Source organism: Canis lupus, chromosome 18 (genome assembly GCF_048164855.1).
Source record: "Canis lupus baileyi chromosome 18, mCanLup2.hap1, whole genome shotgun sequence".
Classification (NCBI taxonomy): domain Eukaryota; kingdom Metazoa; phylum Chordata; class Mammalia; order Carnivora; family Canidae; genus Canis; species Canis lupus.
Window position 1 is genome coordinate 5,037,342 of NC_132855.1, and position 21,898 is coordinate 5,059,239.

General features: G+C 40.8%; 1 protein-coding gene across 17 annotated transcripts in view; it reads right to left on the minus strand.

The window, feature by feature from the left end:
- ST7 (suppression of tumorigenicity 7) overlaps window positions 1-21,898 on the minus strand; it is a 241,685-nt gene that overhangs the window by 142,835 nt on the left and 76,952 nt on the right. The window lies entirely within an intron of this gene.

Sequence of the window (21,898 nt, forward strand, 5' to 3'; positions counted from 1 at the left end):
AAGAGAATCATAGGGGGAAAAAAATGGAGCGCTGCCACATGCCATCACATGGGTGGACCTTGAAAAGATTATGCTAAGTGAAAAAAAAAAGCCAGTCACAAAAGGCCATATGTCGTGTGATTCTATTTACATGAAATTTCCAGAATAAGAAAATCCACAGAGACAGAAAGTAGATTAGTGGTTTCCAGGGAACGGGGAAGGGGGAAATGAGAAGTGACTGTTAATGGGCGCAGGCTTTCTCTTAGGAGTGATGCAAACATTCTAAAATTAGACAGTGGTGAAGCTTGCACCACTCTGGAAATACGAAGAACCACTGAATTGCGCCCTTTGAAAGGGCGGATTTTACGTATGTCAACTGCATCTCCCGAACGCTCCTGTGAGGACAGGTCACCACGAGGGGTCAGTGGGTCCAGGTGCTGAGGGCCCGCGCCGCGCCGGGCCTGGGAATATAAAACTCCACAGACTGGGCCCCGGGCCCTAGGCCCTAGGCCTCGGAGCCTCGAGGAGGCGGCCTGGGCTGGACCCACACTCGCCGCCTCATCTGCCAGCAGGGCGGCGGCGCGGGCCCCGAGCGAACAGCAAACCCGAAGCGCCAGGAGCCAGGGAGGCTGCGAACAAACCAAGGCGGCTTCGGCTCCGGCTTCGGGCGGCCGGGCCCAGCGGCTGAGCAACGCCTTCGGCCCAGGGCATGACCCCGGGGCCCGGGATCGAGGCCCGCCTCGGGCTGCGCGCAGGGGGCCTGCTTCGCCCTCTGCCTGGGTCTCTGCCTCTCTCTGTGTCTCTTAGGAATAAATATATAAAATATTAAAAAAAAAAAAAAAAGCCAGGAAACTCGCACCCCCACACTGCAAGGCCTACATAAATACAGCGGGTGACGTACAAGTACAGCAATGGAGCGAGTGATCTGGAACGGGGTGGGTGTCCCACCGCTCCCCACTGTCCCTCCCTGTGTGTGTCTCTCAGAAATAAAATATTTACAAAAGAAATCAGGAGGCTTCGGCCAACAGGTTAGAGGAGGCCGCCCTGAGGCAAGGGCACGCGCCGGGAAGGCTCAGGCAGCTGAGGGTCACGACCTGAGGGCAGAGCCGCCTGCGGGGCCCCCTGAGACAAAGACGGCCTTCAAGACCGAGACCCCGCGCTCCTGCGCCCCGGCCGGCGCCCCGAAACCCCGCGGGCGCCCCGGGTGCCCCCCACGCCCGCAGGAGCAGGCGGCACGGGCGAGTGGCCCGGCCCGGAGCCGGCTCCGTGAATCCTCAACGAGGCGCCCCTGAAAAACCCAGGCCCGGGCGCGCCCCCGGCGGAGACACCCCTGCTCACGGCCCAGCCACCACCTTTGGTGAAGCATATTTGTATTAAGGGGGCACTTGGGACTTTTCTCCAGTTAATTAAGTAGCTGTGAGGAAAAGCGCATTCTTCGGAGACTCTCCTGCAAGCCCCTGACAGAAGCCTATAGGAAAGTAGTTTTTTAATTACCTTGATACTCCATTAATGTTTTTGCTGGCTTTTTATGATAATTACATCACGTTTCTTCTTAAAAATGTCCTAAGAAAGTGTTAATTAGGAAAAGCAAACGTGTATGTGTTTATTTACCAGTATGTTGAACCAGATAATAAAAAAATAAACTAAAATAAAGAACTTTCCCATTTACATCATCCCATAAATTTTTATCTTCAACAGAACCAGATAAATTTTATTTTACAGTTTAGTAACAGACCACATTAAAAAGCCAAGGTAGCCAACCAAAAAACATCTTTAAATAAATGCCACAGTATATTGTCATAGCTATATTAATTATTAAGTAAATATGAAGAAATCGAATTCTTTCCCTGAATAGGGATTTCGTGTTCTGAAAATGAGTGTACTTCAAATCTTACAGACAGACAGTGATATAGATTATTATAAATAATACCTATTAGAAGTCGCTGTAACTGGCATACACTGGCATAAAATTATGTCTCATGGGTAAAGGAGACACCGAAGGATAATGGCTTTTTTTCTGAATTAGTGTTTAGTAAACTATGCTCCTATACAGAAAGAAACCAAGAAAGGAGCAGATGTAACTATACAAATGCAAAAATAAAAATCTTCTTGCCTCTCAATTTAATGAAAAACACAATGAACGGAAATACAAGCTTTATCATTGTGAAAACTTTTTATCTTTGTCCGAGGCTTAACGTAAGAAAAACAAATTGGAGTTGTATTTTATCATTTTCATCACATCACCACTCGTATTATAAAAAGAACCTTATCACCCACATTTTCTTTCTTATTTAATGGTCTAGAACCTCAAAAGAGCACGGAGTGAAATTCAAAAACAAGAACAAAAACAAAGACTTTAAGATTCTACTTCCAGTTATTCTTTATTTTTATTTGAGATATTTTTCCATTTTCAGGACAATGTCCCTATCATAGCATGCTTAAAAAAAAATCAGTACTTTGAAATATCATTATACATAGATTCATTAGAGTTTCAACAAAGTCAAAGCCAAGGGATTGCTTAACTTTTTCTTTTCTTCTTGAAAGATGTAAAAAAAAAAAAAAAACCCTCAAAGAAAGTTCCCACCATTCTGTGCTCCACTCTACCTGACTGCCTATGTGGGGGGATTAAGGCACCAAACTCTCTAACTGAAGTTACTCAACTAACCCACTATTTTGGCACAGAAAAAACAAAGGAGGTTGGTTATAAGGAGTGCTGGCCAACCTCAGGATATGCCATTTCTTCCTTTGTCTCTGGTCCTGACATCTATTCAATGTTTGATGTACAGAGTACAAAAACATTCACTTTTTCCCTGCAAAAAAAATCTGAACTTACTTCATTAACCTATGATAAACTAGTGCAATTATAGATTTTGAGGAGATCTCACAAATTTATCATATCCTAGAAAGTTTAGCATACACTAAATGTTAATGTTCTAGAAAAGGAAAAGAGAATAAATGCATAAACTGAACTGCTACTGTTGCTTATTAGCATTCTAACAAAAGGACAACCCAATGACAAAATCCCATAGATTACTATGAAAGTGTGATTCAATTTCATATCACAACGAACAAAAGATTAACAAGCTACCACCTATTTTTAAAAGATTTTATTTATTTATTTGGGAGAGAGAGAGAGAGATGGAGAGAACAGGTTGGGGGACGGGCAGGGGGAGAAGCTCCCCCCAACTGAGCAGGGAGCCCAATGCAGGGCTTCATCTCGGGACTCCAGGATCATAACCTGAGCCGGAGGCAGACATTTCACGGACTGAGCCACCAGGCACCCCCAACAAGCTACCACCTTTAATGAACCAGTACTGATTCTGATCTCCATGCAGCACATGTATCATTAGAACGAGCTCCCCGCTTAGAGGCTAAAGAAAGTCTAAGACAGGTCCTTGTAGGCAAGAGTACTTAACATCTGCTATGGACTGAATAGTGTCCCCCTAAAATTCATATGTTAAAGCTCTTATCCCCAGTGTGATAATATTTAAAGATGGGGCTTTGGAGAGGTAATCACGTTTAGATGAGGTCATAAAAATGGAGGCTTCCTGATGGGATTAGTGCCCTTAGAAAAAGAGGTATCTTGCAGCTTTCACCCCCGTCTCTCTCTCTGCCACGTGAAGAGACAGCAAGAAGGACGTCGTCTGAAAACCAGAAGAGAGCACTCATCGTGGAAGTGAAGCACTCTGAACTTGGAATTTCCAACCTTCAGACTGAGAAAAAAAAATTCTCTTGTTTAAGCCATGCAGTCTATGACATTTTGTTACGGCAACCCAAGGTGACTATACTCACGACCAAATCAATGACAAACAAGGTTACCTTCTGAATAGAAAACAAACTAAGAATACGGTCTGAAAATGTGCTTGGATTTTTAAGCTCTGTCCTGCAGACCAATTTTCTAAATGACAACTAGTGTAACTATTGTTTATTTTCTTCTCTGGCAGAGCAATGGCTGCAGACCTGCCATTTACAGTAGTACTACCTCAACTTCTATTCTTCCTCTGTACCTTCATAGAAGTAAAATTCAAACTCACTGACTGATGTTTTCTGAAACTAGAGTGTTTATATCTATTTTTTCTTAACTGTAAATCTGAGATTCAGGATCATTTATAGAAGATGTTATTTGGGTATCTAATTATATTACATAAATCATTGGCACCAAGCAACTTGTAAAAGCATCATAAGTGGGCACCTGGGTGGTTCAGTAGGTTAAGCATCTGCCTCCAGCTCAGGTCATGATCCCAGGGTCCGGGGACTGAGCCAGGTGTCAGGATCCCTGCTCTGCAGGGAGTCTGCTTCTCCCTCTCCCCTTCCCCCACTCATTCTCTCAATCTCTCACTCTCTCATTCTCACTCTCTCTCAAATAAATAAATAAAATCTTTTTTTAAAAAAGTATCACAGGTTACTTCTATCCCCTCACTTCCCCCCCCCCAACACACACACATACACAAATTGTAGAAAGTAAAATTCAAATAAATCATCAATTTGGCCAGTAAAAAAAGCTTGGGCTAATGAGCCTGATTCTTGTGAAACCTGCCCTCCCTATTTCCTCTTGTTACTGAAGGAGTCTTCAGAGCTGAATTGTGTGACTGGGACTACAGGACAAAAACCTGGTCATCTGTCTAATTCCTACCACCCATCCACCTCAGGACCTGAGACTCCATATCCTGGAATTTCAATTTCATGATGCTTCACAAGGGCAGGAATTAGATTCCTTTTCCTATTTGTTTATTGGAAAGGCAATATTACTTTAAAAATTACTATAATTGTTTTAAAATATCCTATAAACCATCATTTAAATGGAATTATTTTCATTATTACCTATTTAGCTTTCACACATACTTACTATCCTGTCTTGAAATCATATTATAGATTCTATTCAACATATTGCACCTTAGACGTATTTGTCACGTATTCAGTCTTTATACTTTTCATTGTAATGAGTCGATGAGATTTTATTATGTTGATGTAACATCATAATACATAATACATCCATTCCTTTTCTATAAACATTGAGGTTATTTCCAATCTATCTGCTATTTATGGAAAACCATAAGGTCTAATCATGGTATGTACACATATTTCTTTGGGGTGGATTCCTAGAGATGGGAGCACGTAGGTGGCTCAGTTGTTGAGCATCTGCCTTCAGCTTAGGTCGTGATCCCAGGGTCCTGGGATTGAGTCCCACATCGGGCTCCCTGCATGGAGCCTGCTTCTCCCTCTGCCTATGTCTCTGCCTCTCTCTCTCTGTGTGTCTCTCATGAATAAATAAAACCTTTAAAACAAGAAAGATTTCTAGAGATGGAATTACTAAACCAAAGGGTTTGAAAAACATTTTCACTTTTCCTATGGTTTGAATTTTTTTTTTGCCAAAAAGGGCTGTGCAAATTTACTGAAAGTCTGCCTACATAAGATGTTCTCTTCTCTTTCTTGGGAGGGGGAGATGACCTCAACAATTATAAAATATCTATGTGCTATAACTTTAGTGTGATCTTTGATTATGAATTACGATAAATATTTTTTCATGTCCACCTTATTAATTGTTTTTCCCTTTGTGTTAATTATTTGTTTGGGCCATTCATCTATAAAAGTCTCAGTGTTTGTGGGATGAAAATAAATAATCATTTTATAATTTATATTCTTTTTCAGTCATATTGGTACAAATCTATCTTCCCACTTTGCTACTATCCTATTGAAAAGTCTATTATCATTGAGCATATTTTTTTTATTTAAACTCCAATAATTAACATATAATGTATTATTGGTTTCAGAGGTAGAGGTCAGTGATTCATCAGTCTTAAATAACACCCAGTGCTCATTATATCACATGCCCTCCTTAATGTCCATCACTCAGTTACCCTACCCCCTTCCCCTCCAGCGATCCTGTTTGTTTCCTATGATTAAGAATCTCTTACAGTTTGTCTTCCTCTCTGATTTCATCTTGTTTTATTCTTTCCTCTCTTCCTCTATGATCCTCTGGTTTTGTTGTTTTGTTTCTTAAATCCCCCCATATGAATGAGATCACATAATTGTCCTTCTCTGATTGACTTATTTCACTTAGTGTAATATCCTCTAGTTCTATCCACATCATTGCTATTTGCTCTTTTGATGGCTGAGTAGTATTCCATTGTGTATATGTACGGCCATACCACCCTCAAGTGCTCGATCTTGTCTAATCTCAGAAGCTAAGCAGGGTCAGGCCAGTTAATACTTGGATGATAGCATATATTTTAAATATTTTTCAAATCTATCTTTTTCTTTATTCTATTATTTTATTTTTTAAAAAATATTTTATTTAGGGCAGCACCGCTGGCGCAGCAGTTTAGTACCGCCTGCAGCCCAGGGTGTGATCCTGGAGACCCTGGATCGAGTCCCATGTCAGGCTCTCTGCATGGAGCCTGCTTCTCCCTCTGCCTGTGTCTCTGCCTCTCTCTCTCTCTCTCTCTTTCTCTCTGTATCTCTATGAACAAATAAAAAAAATAAATCTTTAAAAAAAATAAAATAAAATAAAAAATATTTTATTTATTTATCTGAGAGAGAGTGAGGGAAGAAGAACATTGAGGGAGAGGGAGAAGCAGATGCCCCCCTGAGCAGAGAGCCTGACACAGGGCTTGATTCCAGCACCCCAAGATTATGACCTTAGCCAAAGGCAGATGCTTAACCAACTGAGCCAACCAGTTGTCCCTCTCCTATTCTTTTAAAACCAAAAGAAAAAAAAAAAAAAAAGAAATTCAAGGGTGCCTGGGTGGTTCAGTCTGTTGAGCAACCGACTCTTGGTTTCAGATCAGGTCATGATCTCAGGGTGGTCAGATCAAGCCCCACTGCACTGGGTTCCTTGCTGAGCATGGAGTCTGCTTAGGATTCTCTCCCTCTCCCTCTCCACACTGTCCCTCCCTGTGCACAATCTCTCTCTCTAAAAATAAATATATTAAAAAAAAAAAACAAAACAGGGGATCCCTGGGTGGCTCAGTGGTTCAGCGCCTGCCTTTGACCCAGGGCGTGATCCTGGAGTCCCAGGATCGAGTGCCGTGTCAGGTTCCCAGCATGGAGCCTGCTTCTCCCTCTGCCTGTCTCTCTCTCTCTCTCTCTCTCTATCATGAATAAATAAATCTTTTTAAAAAATCCTTTCATAGTTCTATTATATATTCTATTCTATTTTCTTTTGGTCCTTCTAGAAAATGATTCTTTTCATTATTTTCATTAATTCATCAAGTTCACTAATTTATTTTAAATTTGTATCGGTATACAGCAAAGGACACTGATGTAATGACCTTTCTAAAAACTGCTACTCAGTTTCCCAATACCACTACAATCATGCCTTTTTTGGAGAAAATATTTTATTATATTATTTATATATTGTTGAATCTATTTCTAGCCTCAAATATTGTTCCACAGATCTCTGTTTGTACTTTATAATCATTATTACTCATTGCTCTTCTTTTTGGAAAGTTTCTTGGGAAGCTCCCGTGTTTATTTTTCCATTAGATCATCCTTTCAAGTTCCCCCTCAAAATCCCAGAATATTTTGGCTGAACTGGTACTACATGCATAAATTAGCTTTCAAAGTCATGGGGTTGGATTTACAAATTAAAATGCTGCATACACATGGAATGCTTTGGCTTTCTAATATTGTTTTTAGTTTCAGGGTGAAGAAGCTTTATGCTCATTTCTGAGACTTCTGTTGGATATTACAAACTCTCTATAATTCTATTTTCATGGCCTACCTTTCCTCACTTCAGAACATACATGATGGCCCACCATCTCTTCCAGCTACAAAACACCTGGAAAGAGGCAAGGTTTCCAGCTGGAATCATGAAAGAGTTAGAGGGAAATCAGCTCTAGCAGTGTAATGAGAAACCTTTCCTTAATTACACTGGTGTTGCAGTCATGAGTTACCTGACAGCCTGCTTGCCTTGTTTGCATTTCCAGCTTCACCCAATTCCAAAGCCTCCAGACTCATTTTGACCTCCACTACGCACAGGCTCTTCTTTAACCAGCCAGCATCTAGCTCCACCTACGGTCTCTCTCTACTGGACCCAACCTACCCTGTCCAGGTTGTCTGCTACCCCTAGATCTTCACACCAAATAATCCCATTGCACATGCATCAACTGGTCATACTAATCAAATGAATATGAAATAGCAAAACTAAATTTTAACATGTAATGAAACAAATTATGGAAATTAGTGGAAGCTTAAGTCCCACAGTCAGAAATAAATTAAAATATAACTAACAATCAGTTGGTTTGTAAGAATTCGATTCAATATCAAAAGTATAATCCACAGTACTTCTGACCAGAGCCGCTAACGTCCATGAAATTGTCTGAGTAATGACATAATTATCAATTCCATAATAAATCTAGATCTGTATGTCTAAAATTAGCATGAACTTCATATATATATATTTATATACACACACCAAAAATACTAAATGCACACACACAAATACACAAGTGAAACTTTACCATGATCTGTGTTGATTCTAGCCCATGTTAGGCAAATAAACACTTTTTGACTTAAACATTTTCTCAGGATGCCTGGGTGGTTCAGTGGTTGAGCATCTCCCTTTGGCTCAGGCCGTGACCCCGGGGTCCCGGGATCAAGTCCCACATCAAGCAAGGAGCCTGCTTCTCCCTCTGCCTGTGTCTCTCATGAATAAATAAATAAAATCTTTAAAAAAAAACAAACCACTTTCTCTTTTCCCTTTAGATAAGAATCTATTCAAGAGCAGGAATTATATGTGCTAATCACATATAATGACACCAATCACACAGCAGTTGCATAAATATGGCCAATTGACTTAAAAGCTGAGTTAAAATTTTTTTATATTGTAATGTCTCATAAAATACAGGATAGATATGAAAATAGGATTTTTTTTTGAAAATAGGATTTATAATTTTTAAGCATTTGTTGATACCTGACTTCCTCTTAAAGAATTATGATACTCAATTTCATCACAATGAACCAAGAAATCAAAGCACATTTAGCTTCAAGTAAATAAGAACAATGTGTCTTCATGAAAAAGAGGTTTCTACTAACAACCAACAAAAAAGATGTACAACACAAACTGGTATTAAATGAAATATATTTTGGGCAGCCCGGGTGGCTCAGCAGTTTAGCGCAGCCTTCAGCCCAGGGCATGATCCTGGAGACCCAGGATTGAGTCCCACATCAGGCTCCCCGCATGGAGCCTGCTTCTCCCTCTGCCTGTGTGTCTCTGCCTCTCTCTCTCTCTCTCTCTCTCTCTCTCTCTCTCCTCTCTGTGTATTCTCATGAATAAATAAATAAAATCCTTAAAAATTAAAAAAAAAAAACATTTTAAGTTTTCCATGTTAACTGTTTCTTAGGAAATTGACTTCATTAATTTCTGAAGACGGACAAAGCTAAAGAAAGTTGAACACTTAGGTTTTACCAGGAAATAAAAACAAAAAATACAAATGCAAAACCTTCTGGGAAATAACTGCTCTTCTGCAAAAACAAAATGTGTTACCGATTTGCCTGTCTTACTTAGATAACCTGACTGGCTAAAGAATAATCTGTTCTCAAAAAAGCAAAAGCAGATGTGATTCCAACCACTCACTCACACAAGTTAGTCAATACTCCTGATACTCTTGACACCCACTTGCAAATATAATAATAAAGAATTAAAAAGATAAAAACTAAGGAAAAACGAGCTTGCTTCCCAATGACAGCTTATATAAATCCTGGAATCTGTAGCCCACACACAAGAAACAGCTGTTAACCTAAGTCAGTGTAGTCACAGGCACTGCCTCAAACCAACTGAGACTCTGCAAAACATCCCACTTTGATAGGATTACTATGGCTGCCAGACTCTACAGATGGTAATAGGACCGAAAAAGAATCGGAAGGGATCTTGATTTTTAACCCTCTTAACTTTATATTTATAGCACAAATTGTTGGTCCCAACAAATTAAAGTGACAGGCCCATGTTCACATACTACACAGTGACAAAACTCTGGTGCCTTGACTCTTTCTACTACATCACTATCTTTTTTCAAAGTCTTCTGTTAAAAGGAAAAAATAAGTCCTAATAAAGACATTCCTTGTACTATATTCAAATTCAAGATTTAGTATGGGTCTGAAATAACATAATAACTAGTTGATGTTCGAGGTCTTCAACTGGGCCATTATTTTGCTATGTTTAGGCATTTGAAGCCAACTAATCAAGCACAGACGTGTTAGTATATAATTCATTCAAACAATCTCCTCTTAGGAGAAGCCCTAACTCAAAGCATGTAAACAAACATCTCGCAATTCCCTAAGGCCTAGTGCTTAACTTTAAAAAATTCACATCAAATCAACACCACGGAAAAAACATCAGTTATATCCAAAACATAATGTTGAGGACTATATGAAACCCAGAGAAGTAAAAACAAAAACAAAAACAAAAACAGTCCTTGGCCTAACAAATTTAAAATTCTAGTTTCCGTTTTATCCTGGGGCATTTATTATTCATACATAGGACATAATAAAGGCACTTTCAGACATATTAAGAATGAATGTACATATATAGAATCATTATGTTGTATACCTAAATCTCATATGTTTTATGTCAATTATACTTCAATTTCTAAAAAGAATGAATGAAAATGTAACAAGATAAATTAGTGCAGTATAGCACTAAGTATATTTACGAAAAGCTTTAAACCCGTCAGAGTTCAAAATCATCATATCTTAAATAGTGTACCTTTCAAATTATTAGAGAAAATAAAATACAAGGAATCAATGAAAACTAAATCTACAGCTTTAGGTCATCCACAAGCCAATGACAAGCATCCCCTTTATTTTCTTCATTCCAGATGCTGACACAATGTTGAAATGGACAGGACTGAAGTTAGGACTCTGCAATCTTCCCCCAGGGTGATTCTGATGTAAAAGAATCCCTTATATTTGCAAAGTTCATTCCAATTTACACTTTCTTCTACTTTATCTCACTTAATCTCATGTAAGTCTCACAACTCTGAGCAAGAAACATACTCTTCAGTAATGCACCGAAATCCTTTTTTCACCTGATGCAAATCAACATTCCCATCTCATCTGGTTTGTTAAGCTGGAACAAAAACTCCCAACTGCCAATTTGAACATACAGCAGGAAGAGTACCAGAAAGGTGGAGACTTTGAATTGATCAAAATATGAACGTCAACAGGACCTCATACTTTATCAGGTAAATAAATTCCCACTGCCCCAATGGGCAAATTGGGACTTAGGTACGTTAGGTACTGCACAAAGCCCAGATCCAGCAAGAGCAAACTATATGATCTGGGATTCTTCATTCAATTTATCTGCACCTCAGTTTCTTCACATACAAATCGGGGAATAATCCTACAGGGACGCCTGGGTGGCTCAGCGGTTGAGCGTCTGCTTTTGGCTCAGGTTGTGACCCCAGGGTCCTGGGATCGAGTCCCACATTGGGCTCCCTGCATGGAGCCTGCTTCTCCTGCTTGTGTCTCTGCCTCTCTCTCTCTCTCTGTGTGTCTCTCATGAATAAATAAATAAAATCTTAAAATAATAATAACAGTACCTACAACTCAGAGAATTAAATCAATCAAATCTACTCCTTAGTACAGTGAATTACTTTTTAGAAATTGAGCAATTACTAAATTATGTTATGCGTAACTATGATCATTACTATTAAACTGTCCAAGGCCACGTGACAAAGAAGAGGTGAAGTAAAAACGTCAACTCAGAAGCAATGAATGTGTGTCTAAGGGCTCCTCATACCACATCATCACTCAATACAATGGCTCATGTTCCTAATTCATCTCCTTTTCCTTATATCTAGCCCGTATGTCTTCATCTTTGCAAAGGAGTATCCTGAGATGGACATATTGCTAAAATCCAAATGTAGTTGTCTGCTACACGTCCCTGCTATATCCAGCAGAGAATTCCATAGCAGTTACATCCATCAAAAGTACTGGTTGTTTTTAAAAACTTATCAATGCGCTGGGAAACTGCTCACACAGAACTTAACTGGCAGGTGAAACTGTTCTGTTCCTCACCCATGAATACGTATTTGCCAACTTACCAAATAAACCAAAGCAAACAAACAAAAAAACACAACATGGTACCCTGCCGGCTAGCACAGCACACCTAGGTACTGAGCGAGTGTAATAAAGGAACGACCAAAGGCAAAATTCACCTATGCTCCGTGTTCATGGTGTACTTTTAAGAAGAGGAGAGAAACACACCAAGAAAAAAACATCCCCTTCCAGGCTGACCCTGGAAGGATTGAGGCCGAGGCCCACCACCTCCACCGTTAGCACAGGCATGCATCCTGTCGCAAGCACAGCAGCCAAGAGTAGTTCCGTACCCTCAAATGACTGTAGCAGACTTGCACTGCAGCACCTGAGCCAGACAGAGCCTGGCAATCCCAAACACGCAAGAGGCCAGCAGAGACACGATATTACCAAGCAATGCCTCTCCTCCACTGATGGTGTTCTTCTGTCTCATAGTTTTGACACATGCAGCACATACCTAAAGGGATGGGTGTGTAGGTTTTAAAATATAAACTGTACCAAGTGGTTGGTGTGCGGTGTGCATGGAAAAGCTTGCTAAGGTCAGAACTATCTAGAACACTCTAGGGGTGCATCACTCTCCCGAATCCTATGAAACAATCTCTACCCCCTCCCATGCAGTTACTTCCCACCACGCATAAACTAGAAGGCAGCTGTCTCTGTCTGACCACCATATCCCCAATATCTAGCCCAATTCCTGGAACTTAATAGGTGCTCAGTAAACAGTTGTTAAGTGGCTGGATGGCTAGAAGGAGGTAACCTGCTGAGACCCGAGGGACTACACACAAGAGGACTGGGCTGTGGATGAAGCAGCGCCAACTTAGCAGGCCAGAACGGCGGTAAGAGGCTTGTGCCTATCTCTCCCTAATTCCAGCCAGTGCCTCAAACAAGATGTAGGGGCGCCAGACATTAATGGAAATACAGACAGGCTTCAAAGGACCAGGGCAAAGATCCTAGTGAGTAACGGTGTTGAGGAGCTTAGCAAAGGGAGCCTGTGTGTAGCTCCCATACCTCGCAGGACACAGAAAAGCACTGCAAGAGCTGAGAGCCCAGCAGACCAGGGCTGTCACTGCTATTGTTCGGATGCCCCAGTCATTCTTCTAAAGCTGCCTGGAGAAGACTGTGGCTTTACCAATTATTTGGGTTTGAGTACAGGGTTGGTTCTCTCGTTAAAACACTGTGTTCTGTGAAAACTGACTTTTTTCCTTCGATTAAAACTTCTCTATGAAAAACAGCAAATAACCTAAAAATGCTTAACATAAGGAAATGATTAAACGCTCCATGCCATAAAATAGTACACAGCCATTTAAAATGTCATCTTTGAATAACAGTTAATGAGATCTAGAAAAGAGTCATAATAAAATGGTAAGTGAAAAAATGGAGAATACAAAACTGTACACAGAGTGTGGAGCATCACGCTGGTAAGAAAAAAAAACTGGAAAAAAATTACTTCTCGGTATGGGATTACAAGTGATTGTACAACTTTTAGTACTTTCCAAACTATTTACAATGAAGACAGTTTATTTATAATATAAAAACTTATTTATTATGAAAAGAATAAGAACAGATGAGAAGAATTCCCTGAAAAAACAACTGTCAGTGTCAGATGGAAGGTAACAAAGCCGTATGTCCAAAAACCTTTCTGGTAGTTATGGGGGGAAAAATCAGCTGAAAGCAAAACATTCCAATCAACCTGTTTAGTTTCCTACAGATAAGGTTGCAGATGTTAGCACAACAGGTCCTGGGAGAATGATAACCTTTATAGTTAAATTACACACCTACAAAAAGGAGAGTGGCCCTGGATAAAATTTAATGATGGCCCTTTAAATTGTGTCATACTAATAAATGATGGCATTTTTTTGTTTTTAGATCTTCCCTTTCATATCTGCCCTGTGAAATATTCTGGGAAACTAGATCAGAATCACAAGGCCTTGGACACTAATGCTTTTACTTGAGAACTCTGCATAAATTATTGATGACACAGAGACTGCACTGTGTTCAAAGAGTCTGCAGCAGATGAAAAGCTTTTATTTTGGTAAAAAGCAAGAGAATGGGAATAAAAACATGTGGGTGGCTAGACTCTACTAAGGGTTGCCAACCTTCATATTTCCTTTGGCCTTTGTTGTGGGCTCTTCTCTGTTCCCTTCAGATGATGCCCTCTGTCGGTTACTGACGCTCGCATCCATTCAGGTCCTCAAGCGAGACTTGGGAGCATCCCGATCTCTCCATCCACCTCACTCCCCTTGGCCAACTCAACAGGCCTCACGAGTTCTACGCTGCATCTATATCCCGAACACACCATCACTCTACCCCGCCCACCCTGATCCTTGCCACCATCACCTCCCATCTCCCACATGCCTCCTGGTGGGCCTCCTGGTGGGCCTCTTGCTTCCACTCACACTCCACCTCTGCAGCCCCACTGGCCTCTCTCCTGTCCCGGCAAGACCCATGCTCCTTCCCTCCTCAGAGCTCTTGCGTGAGCCAAGCCCCTGCCTGAAAGGTCCTTCCTTCAAAAGGCTGACTTTCTGGAATTCTGCACTGTAACTTTCAAGTCCTCAGGCTTTTCCTGACCACCTTCTCACAGTCAGAGCCTGATTATCCTCCCCCGCCTCCTGATAAATATGGATGTGCTAGGTATTTGTTTGATGCCCGCCTTATCCATAAAACTATAAGCTCCATGAGAGGGTACAGGCCATTTCCATCTTGTTCACTCTTCTATCTCTAGTAGCCAAACACAATATGTTATAAGAATTGAAGAATAGTTTATCCATAGTTGTGGTATTACTAGAACTGTATCAGAGTGGGACACAGAAAATAAATCCCTGACTTCCCAGCCAATTTCTTTTTTCTTTTTTTTTTTTTTTTAAAAATAGCTCTTCTTTTTTGATTTTTTTTTAATTTTATTTATTTATGATAGGCACACAGTGAGAGAGAGAGAGAGAGAGAGAGAGAGAGAGAGAGAGGCAGAGACATAGGCAGAGGGAGAAGCAGGCTCCATGCACCGGAAGCCCGATGTGGGATTCGATCCCGGGTCTCCAGGATCGCGCCTTGGGCCAAAGGCAGGCGCTAAACCGCTGAGCCACCCAGGGATCCCCCCAGCCAATTTCTTAAGTCATTGTTTACTTCTGCGTTTGTATCCAAAGCACACCCTCCCAGGCCAATTTCTGGAATAAAAATTTGACTTGGAAACATAACCATGAAAAATATCCCCCGCCTCCAAACACCTGGTATTAAGCTGGCTAACCTACTCTCAGATGTCACAGACTTCACATTACATCTGTTTAATCCAAATCCTTTAATTATTGCCAGCCTAGGAAGTTTTCTGACAATGCACAGAAAAGTAAAAAGTGCCAGACAGTAAATCAATGTAAAATCAAATTGCAGCTGGACATGCACATTTGCATGGTTTTAAATTTTTCATAGAAGACTCTAAACATAATTCTATCATATGGACACCGTATCACAAGGCCCACCTACGCAGATTCTGAGAGCTTCAGTTCTTGCAATCAAATGCTCTGCTTGGTAAAGACTTCTCCCTAACTCATCTCATAAACAACACTAAGATTACCATATGCCTGTAATTAAATTGTTCTGATGAAACACACAACTCTCAGGTTCCAATTGCTTCCCCTGTCTTAAGGACCATTTCAAAACCCCCTTCATTTAAAGTGGGAAGAGGGGTGGCATTATTTCTTAAAATTTTCATTTAATTTACGTAAACTAAAAAAAAAAAGCTCTATTTCCACTTTAATGTTTAAAATGTTCAATTTATCACTTCAAACAAGGACTCTATGCAGAAAAAAGATGAGTTTCAGAAATAATTCTGAAAGACAAACCCATAAGGTAACACAAAAAACAATTGGCTTACACTTTTTTCATGACTGATGTCCTTAGTTTAGCATTTTGCTCAATCTACTCAATGCAATTTAATCTAAGACCATATAGTAAATATATTAACTACTCCAGAAAACTTTGTTGCTTTATATTAGTGCTTAATATATGATAGTCCATATATATGTGTGTGTGTGTATATATATATATGGCATCAAATCCTCCTAGCAATACTAACAGGTAGGCACCAATGTTATGCCCCACTTCATAGATCAAGTGGAGGTTCAGAGAAATAAGTAACTTCACAAGGTTACGCCTGAAGTAAGTGCTGAGCTAGATACTGAACCCATTAAGTCCATGTACTTAATAACTACCCAAAAGCAATGAATATATGAATGAATGCTTCATCCATGGAACACTTCTGAGGTGTCTTCTAGACTTTTCTCAGATTATAACTGTTGTTCTTCTGTTTTTTAATTCAAAATCCCAGCTTCCATTTCCCCATTAAGTGTGTAGGCCCTGTCCTACTATGAAGAACAGAAGAAAGCTCCATCCCTGGGGACTAACTGGAACATCGTGGAAAGGAGAAGTAACGACCACATGATGGGCAGCATTCTGGGACGCAGTGTACAGTGACCAACTACCTCCCCAAGAGAAGCTAAAACAGGCTTCGTGGAGGACGTAACACGAAAGCTGGGATTCTACGGGCAAGCATTGGTTTGCCAGGCAGAAAAGGGAAGAAAAAGCATTTCAGTTAGTGAAAAAGCACTTCGCTGAAGTGTGAAACTGTAAGCATGTGACCTATTAGGTAAAAAGCAAGACTTTAAAGAGAAGCTGGAGTTGACAGTGTCCGGAGGACAGAGGAAGAAAACTAAGGCTCATCAGACAGGCCAAAGGCAGACAGAAAGAGTCTTCTAATGCCATGCTCAGGCAAGAGGGCCCGTCCCACAGGTGACAGGGCCCAGGCACAGAGGCAACGTGGCAAGCTGGAAAAGACCTGAGTCTTGAAGTGGAATGCATAATATCCCTGAACCCCTTCCTGCAAAACCCAGATAACATTGCTCTCGTGGAGGTGCTGGGGGGTGTGAATGAGTGCGTTCTTCGTATCTCTATGAAATATCTGACACAAAGCAACTCCTGAACATGCCCGGCTTCCCTTCACCACTGGGAGTTACAACCTCTCTAGAACTTGATTTCCCTTAAACTGACAGGTAGAAATATCAAGTGAGTGTAATCAATTAAAAGTCTGAGAGCCGGGAGGTCCCTATATTCCTCACTCTTCACACAGAGCTTCATCTCTGTTTGTGAATAAATGTAATCACTCCAGAGATTTTATTGAACATCGACGACGTGCCAGACCTTGACATGAATTGTTAGGCACACAAAATTAACCATGTGCAGACTCTGCCCCCCATCCCCAAAACAATCCCTGCCTTTATGAAGCTTTCAGTTGGGAGGCTATCAGAAGGTAGGGGAAACGGACAATACACAGTAATAAGGAAATGATAAACTCTATTAGAAGGTGATAAGTACAGCGGAAGAAATTCAAGCAGGGTAAGGAGATGGGGAGTGCCAGCAAGAGTGGTCAGGGTAGGCCTCCCTGAGAGGGTACCACTTGCTCAAACACTTGAAGGAAAAGAGGGAGTAAGCCATGTAGATATCTAGAGGGAGAACATTCCAGAAAGAATAGGAAGTGCAAAAATCCTAAGGCAGCTGTGTGCCTGGTGTGTTAAAGGGACAGTGAGAAGTCCCGTGTGGCCCGCGAGAAGGAATGTGATGGAGGGTAAGATCAGAGAGGTAACAGGACCAGATCCCATAAGACTTTTACTCTGAGGGTGAGGAAACTGGTGGGGCGGGGGGCTGGCAGGAGAGACGTCTGACTATTGTTTGAAAAGACCCTCTCAAGCTGATGTGTTCAGAATAGATTTGGGAAGCGAGGGTGGAAAGCGAGGTCACCAGCCAGGAAACCTTTTCAGTAATCCAGGCAGAAAATGGTATCAGAAATTGTGATGGTAAAGTCAACAAGATTTGTGGACAGTGTGAAGAGTAAGAATATAAAGGGGTCATGGATGACTTCAAGACATTTTTGCCCTGAGCAACAGAAAGGATGGAGCAGTTTTGAGATGAGAAGGAAACAGATGGGAGAGTAGTAGGTGGAAGAGGCCCTAGAAATGAGGAATTTGGGTATGTATTGAGTTTGATGTATTTATGTGCCACCCCAGTGGAGATGCTGAGAAGCCACAGGATGAACAGGTCTAGTGTTCAGAGAAGTCTAGACTAGACTAGAGGTCTAAACTAGAGAGGTCCAGGTCAAGTCTAGAGATCTAGAGATACAACTTGGGAAATTTGTAGTTAGAGATATAAGAAATAGATGAGTAAACCAACATTAACTTGGGAGTCACAGAGTTCTGGATTTGATTCTTGGCTCCGACACTGTGTGACCTTAGACCAGCTTCTTTAAAACTTCTCTGCATTGGGTTCTTGGGTAGCTCAGCCCAAAGAGCAACCGACTCTTGATTTAGGCTAAGGTCATAAACTCAGGGTTGTGAGATCAAGCCCTACGTCGCGTTCTGTGCTGGGCATGGAGCCTGCTTAAGATTCTCTCTCTCCCTCTACCCCTACCCTACTCACCCTCCCTCTCCAAAAAAAAAATAAATAAACAAACAAAAATAAAAACAAAAACACTTCTCTGAATTCATTTCCTCCTGTGTGCAATGGGACAATAAAACCTACCTCTGGAATTAAGTGAATTAAGAACACAAAGCACCTAAATGGTGCCTGGTCCATGTCAAGCTCTCAAATGGTATGGGTTCATCAGTTTTTCAGCTAATGAGTGGTTTTATCCAACTTGTTTTATTAGAAAGAAAGGTTCTTCTCTCCCTCTTTCATTTCTTCCACCTCCCCTAGGCCTGCTAATCCCTCCCCCTAAAACAGAAAGTTCTATCAGACACATAAATCAAAACGGCAACAATCCCCTTTCTTCTCCTTATGAAGCCAAGTAAAGGAGACATCTAAGGGAGAAGAAAAGGGGAAAGGCAGCACCCTTTAAGCACCCACCCCAGGGCTGTGCACTCAAAAAAAAAAAGAAAGAAATATATATATATTGAAAACTATGTGATCCCGGAGTCCCATTATCGAGTCCCACACCGGGCTCCCTGCAGGGAGCCTGCTTCTCCCTCTGCCTGTGTCTCTGCCTCTTTCTCTCTCTGTGGCTCTCATGAATAAATAAATGGAACCTTTAAAAAACGAAAACAAAAACTAAACTAAATAATGACAAGAAGCAGGGGTGGTCCAGAGGCAGAGTATGACAATGTACTTTCTTCAGAGTTGAAGCCCTCACTGATAAGACCTTGGTTTTCTATTGTCCTCTCAAAGCCTCTCTGACCCTCAGAAATGAAAATGTAATGAAGCAAAACTGGCTAGAAACTCAGTAAACACATCCCAGGCGAAACAGGAGCTAATGCTCACTAGACTGGAATCTCCACAACTGTGTAGAGAATAGTATCTGCTATAGCACAGGGCTGTGGTGGTGCTACTTGCAAGATTTTGACTTAAAGAGTATTAACATTAAAATCTGAAGAACTAAAATAAAATTGGCAAAATATTCTAAGTGACTTTAATGCATAGCAAATCTATGTATTAGGATGGTGTAGACGATCACTTCCTCATCTTGGAGGTGCCCTGAGGCCCCCGTCAGAACCCACTCACGACAAGCCTTCACTGACTTACACAGGAAACTCCCTGGCTTCTCTGAGACGTCCTGTTAACCTGGTAACACGAGGCAGTTATCACGGAAGTAATACATGTTTAATCAAGATGTTTCTTGACCTTAGAATTTGTCTTAAACATATGACTTCTTCAAGTAGAACAGAATTTTGTTAGGCCACAGTGGAAAAACTGAAAAGGAAGAGTCTCCAACACCCCAGCAACGCATACCAATGCTTGCTTCATTAGTCACTATTTTTATCAACACCATTTTTAAACAACAACTCTAAAACTATAGAGCTAAATAATTCATCTTTATTTCCCCCACTGGGAAGCTTAAGTCAAAATAAAAAATTACTAAGGCTGAATACATTTCCTCCCCCAAATTGCTATAATCAGACATGAGGAAGTAGAGTGAGACAACAGCAAGGTGTTCCAAAGATTGATTATTAATGGCATGCGTTTCGTGATGTTTTTAAGATAACTCATTCTTTCATTTTTTTCTCCTTTCCCCTTTATTCCCTTTCACTATTTTTTATATAAAAAAAATGAATGGGAAATATCAGAAAGGGAGACAGAACATGAGAGACTCCTAACTCTGGGAAACGAACAAGGGGTGGTGGAAGGGGAGGTGGGCAGGGGATGGGGGTGACTGGGTGACGGGCACTGAGGGGGGCACTTGATGGGATGAGCACTGGGTGTTATGCTATATGTTGGCAAATTGAACTCCAATAAAAAAAATGAAAAAAAACCTCATTCTTGAATGTCCAGTTTTTTTATGGATTACAATGATACTTCTAAAACAAAAAGGTGAATTGTTTTGCATGTTGCAATGATGGTTCACAACATTATTTATCCCACCCTTAACAGTTATACTGAAAACTCCAAAAACAATTATTATTAATTACCATCATTCATAAAAGAATATATACAGAGCGGAACCACCAGCCTAAAATATATATTCAACATAAAGGCCCAATAAATTATGCCAAATCACATTTTAATATTTAACTACACAAATTTTTCCTCAAAAAGAGAAAAATATCCATTTGGATCAAAGATTCAAAAGCAAACGAGAAAAGTGTGAAAGTCCTAGGAGACAATATGGGAGGTTTTAATAATCTTTTTTAAATCTTGCAGAAGGGAAGGCCTTTGAAGGCAAGACACAAAACAAGAGCCATAAACAAAAAAATTTGTAAGCCTGACTACATTAATATTTAAAATATCTGCATGAGAGAAGAATGCCATGAATAAACACAAAAGAAAGACAAATGACAAGCTGGAAAGTTTTATTTGAAAAATAAATGGCATCATATTAACTTTCTTAATATAAAAGAAACAATTATCCATCAATTAAAAACCGATTTTATATACATTTAACAATGTTCAACCTCATTCATTAAACATAGTTAAATGAGATATTATTTTTACCCATCAGGCTGACAAAGATAATTATATAAAATTATTATGCTTCCTAGGAACTATTACCTTTATTGTATAGGTAAGAAAATTACGTAATCTAACATCACAGAAAGTGGGAGAACGGTCATTTTTTAAAGCTTGTTCATACGCAGCCCTGGTGAAAGTGAAGTGAACACGTATCTTCACATATGATTGTTGATGATTTTTTGGAGAGACAGAGAGACAGAGAAAGACTCGGGGAAAAATATCATATATTTCATATGCATAGCCCCTGAAAGTGCTACATGATTTTTCCTGCTCACGAGACAATAGCTTATCTATTGTTGAAAAATTATAATATACCAAAGTCTTGTGCCTCTCCTAGAGATGGGCTATATATTTCTGATACAGAAGAACCACCTGCAGGACTCATAGGCTCGCTAAGTACTGTGCTCTCGGGTCCATCCGCACCCCCCATAAAGAGGGAAAACGCAAGACCTTCCCTCTCCTCTGCTGAGGCCTGCTCGGTCATCTCGCACGCGAGGCTCTCGTTACTGCCAAAGGAACTACACTGGCTCCAAGACCCAGAGCATGGGCGAAACTCAGGCCTGGCAATCAGAAAACAATGCTCGGGGTTGTATTTAACAGGGAATAAAGGGAGAGCAACAGTGGGTCTGATCTCTCTCTCTTAGTGTCTTACGCCTTCCACTTTATCGTGATTAAAAATCAAGGTACCATCCAGCCCAGACAAAAACAGAGTACACCTTGGATGGCCCATTTGAAGAGGAATTCAGAAACACGGATCAAGATTTTGAATTCATGGGCAGCCCGGGGGGTTCAGCGGTTTAGCACCTCCCTTAGGCCCAAGGTGTGATCCTGGAGTACTGGGATCAAGTCCCACGTCGGGCTCCCTGCATGGAGCCTGCTCCTCCCTCTGCCTGTGTCTCTG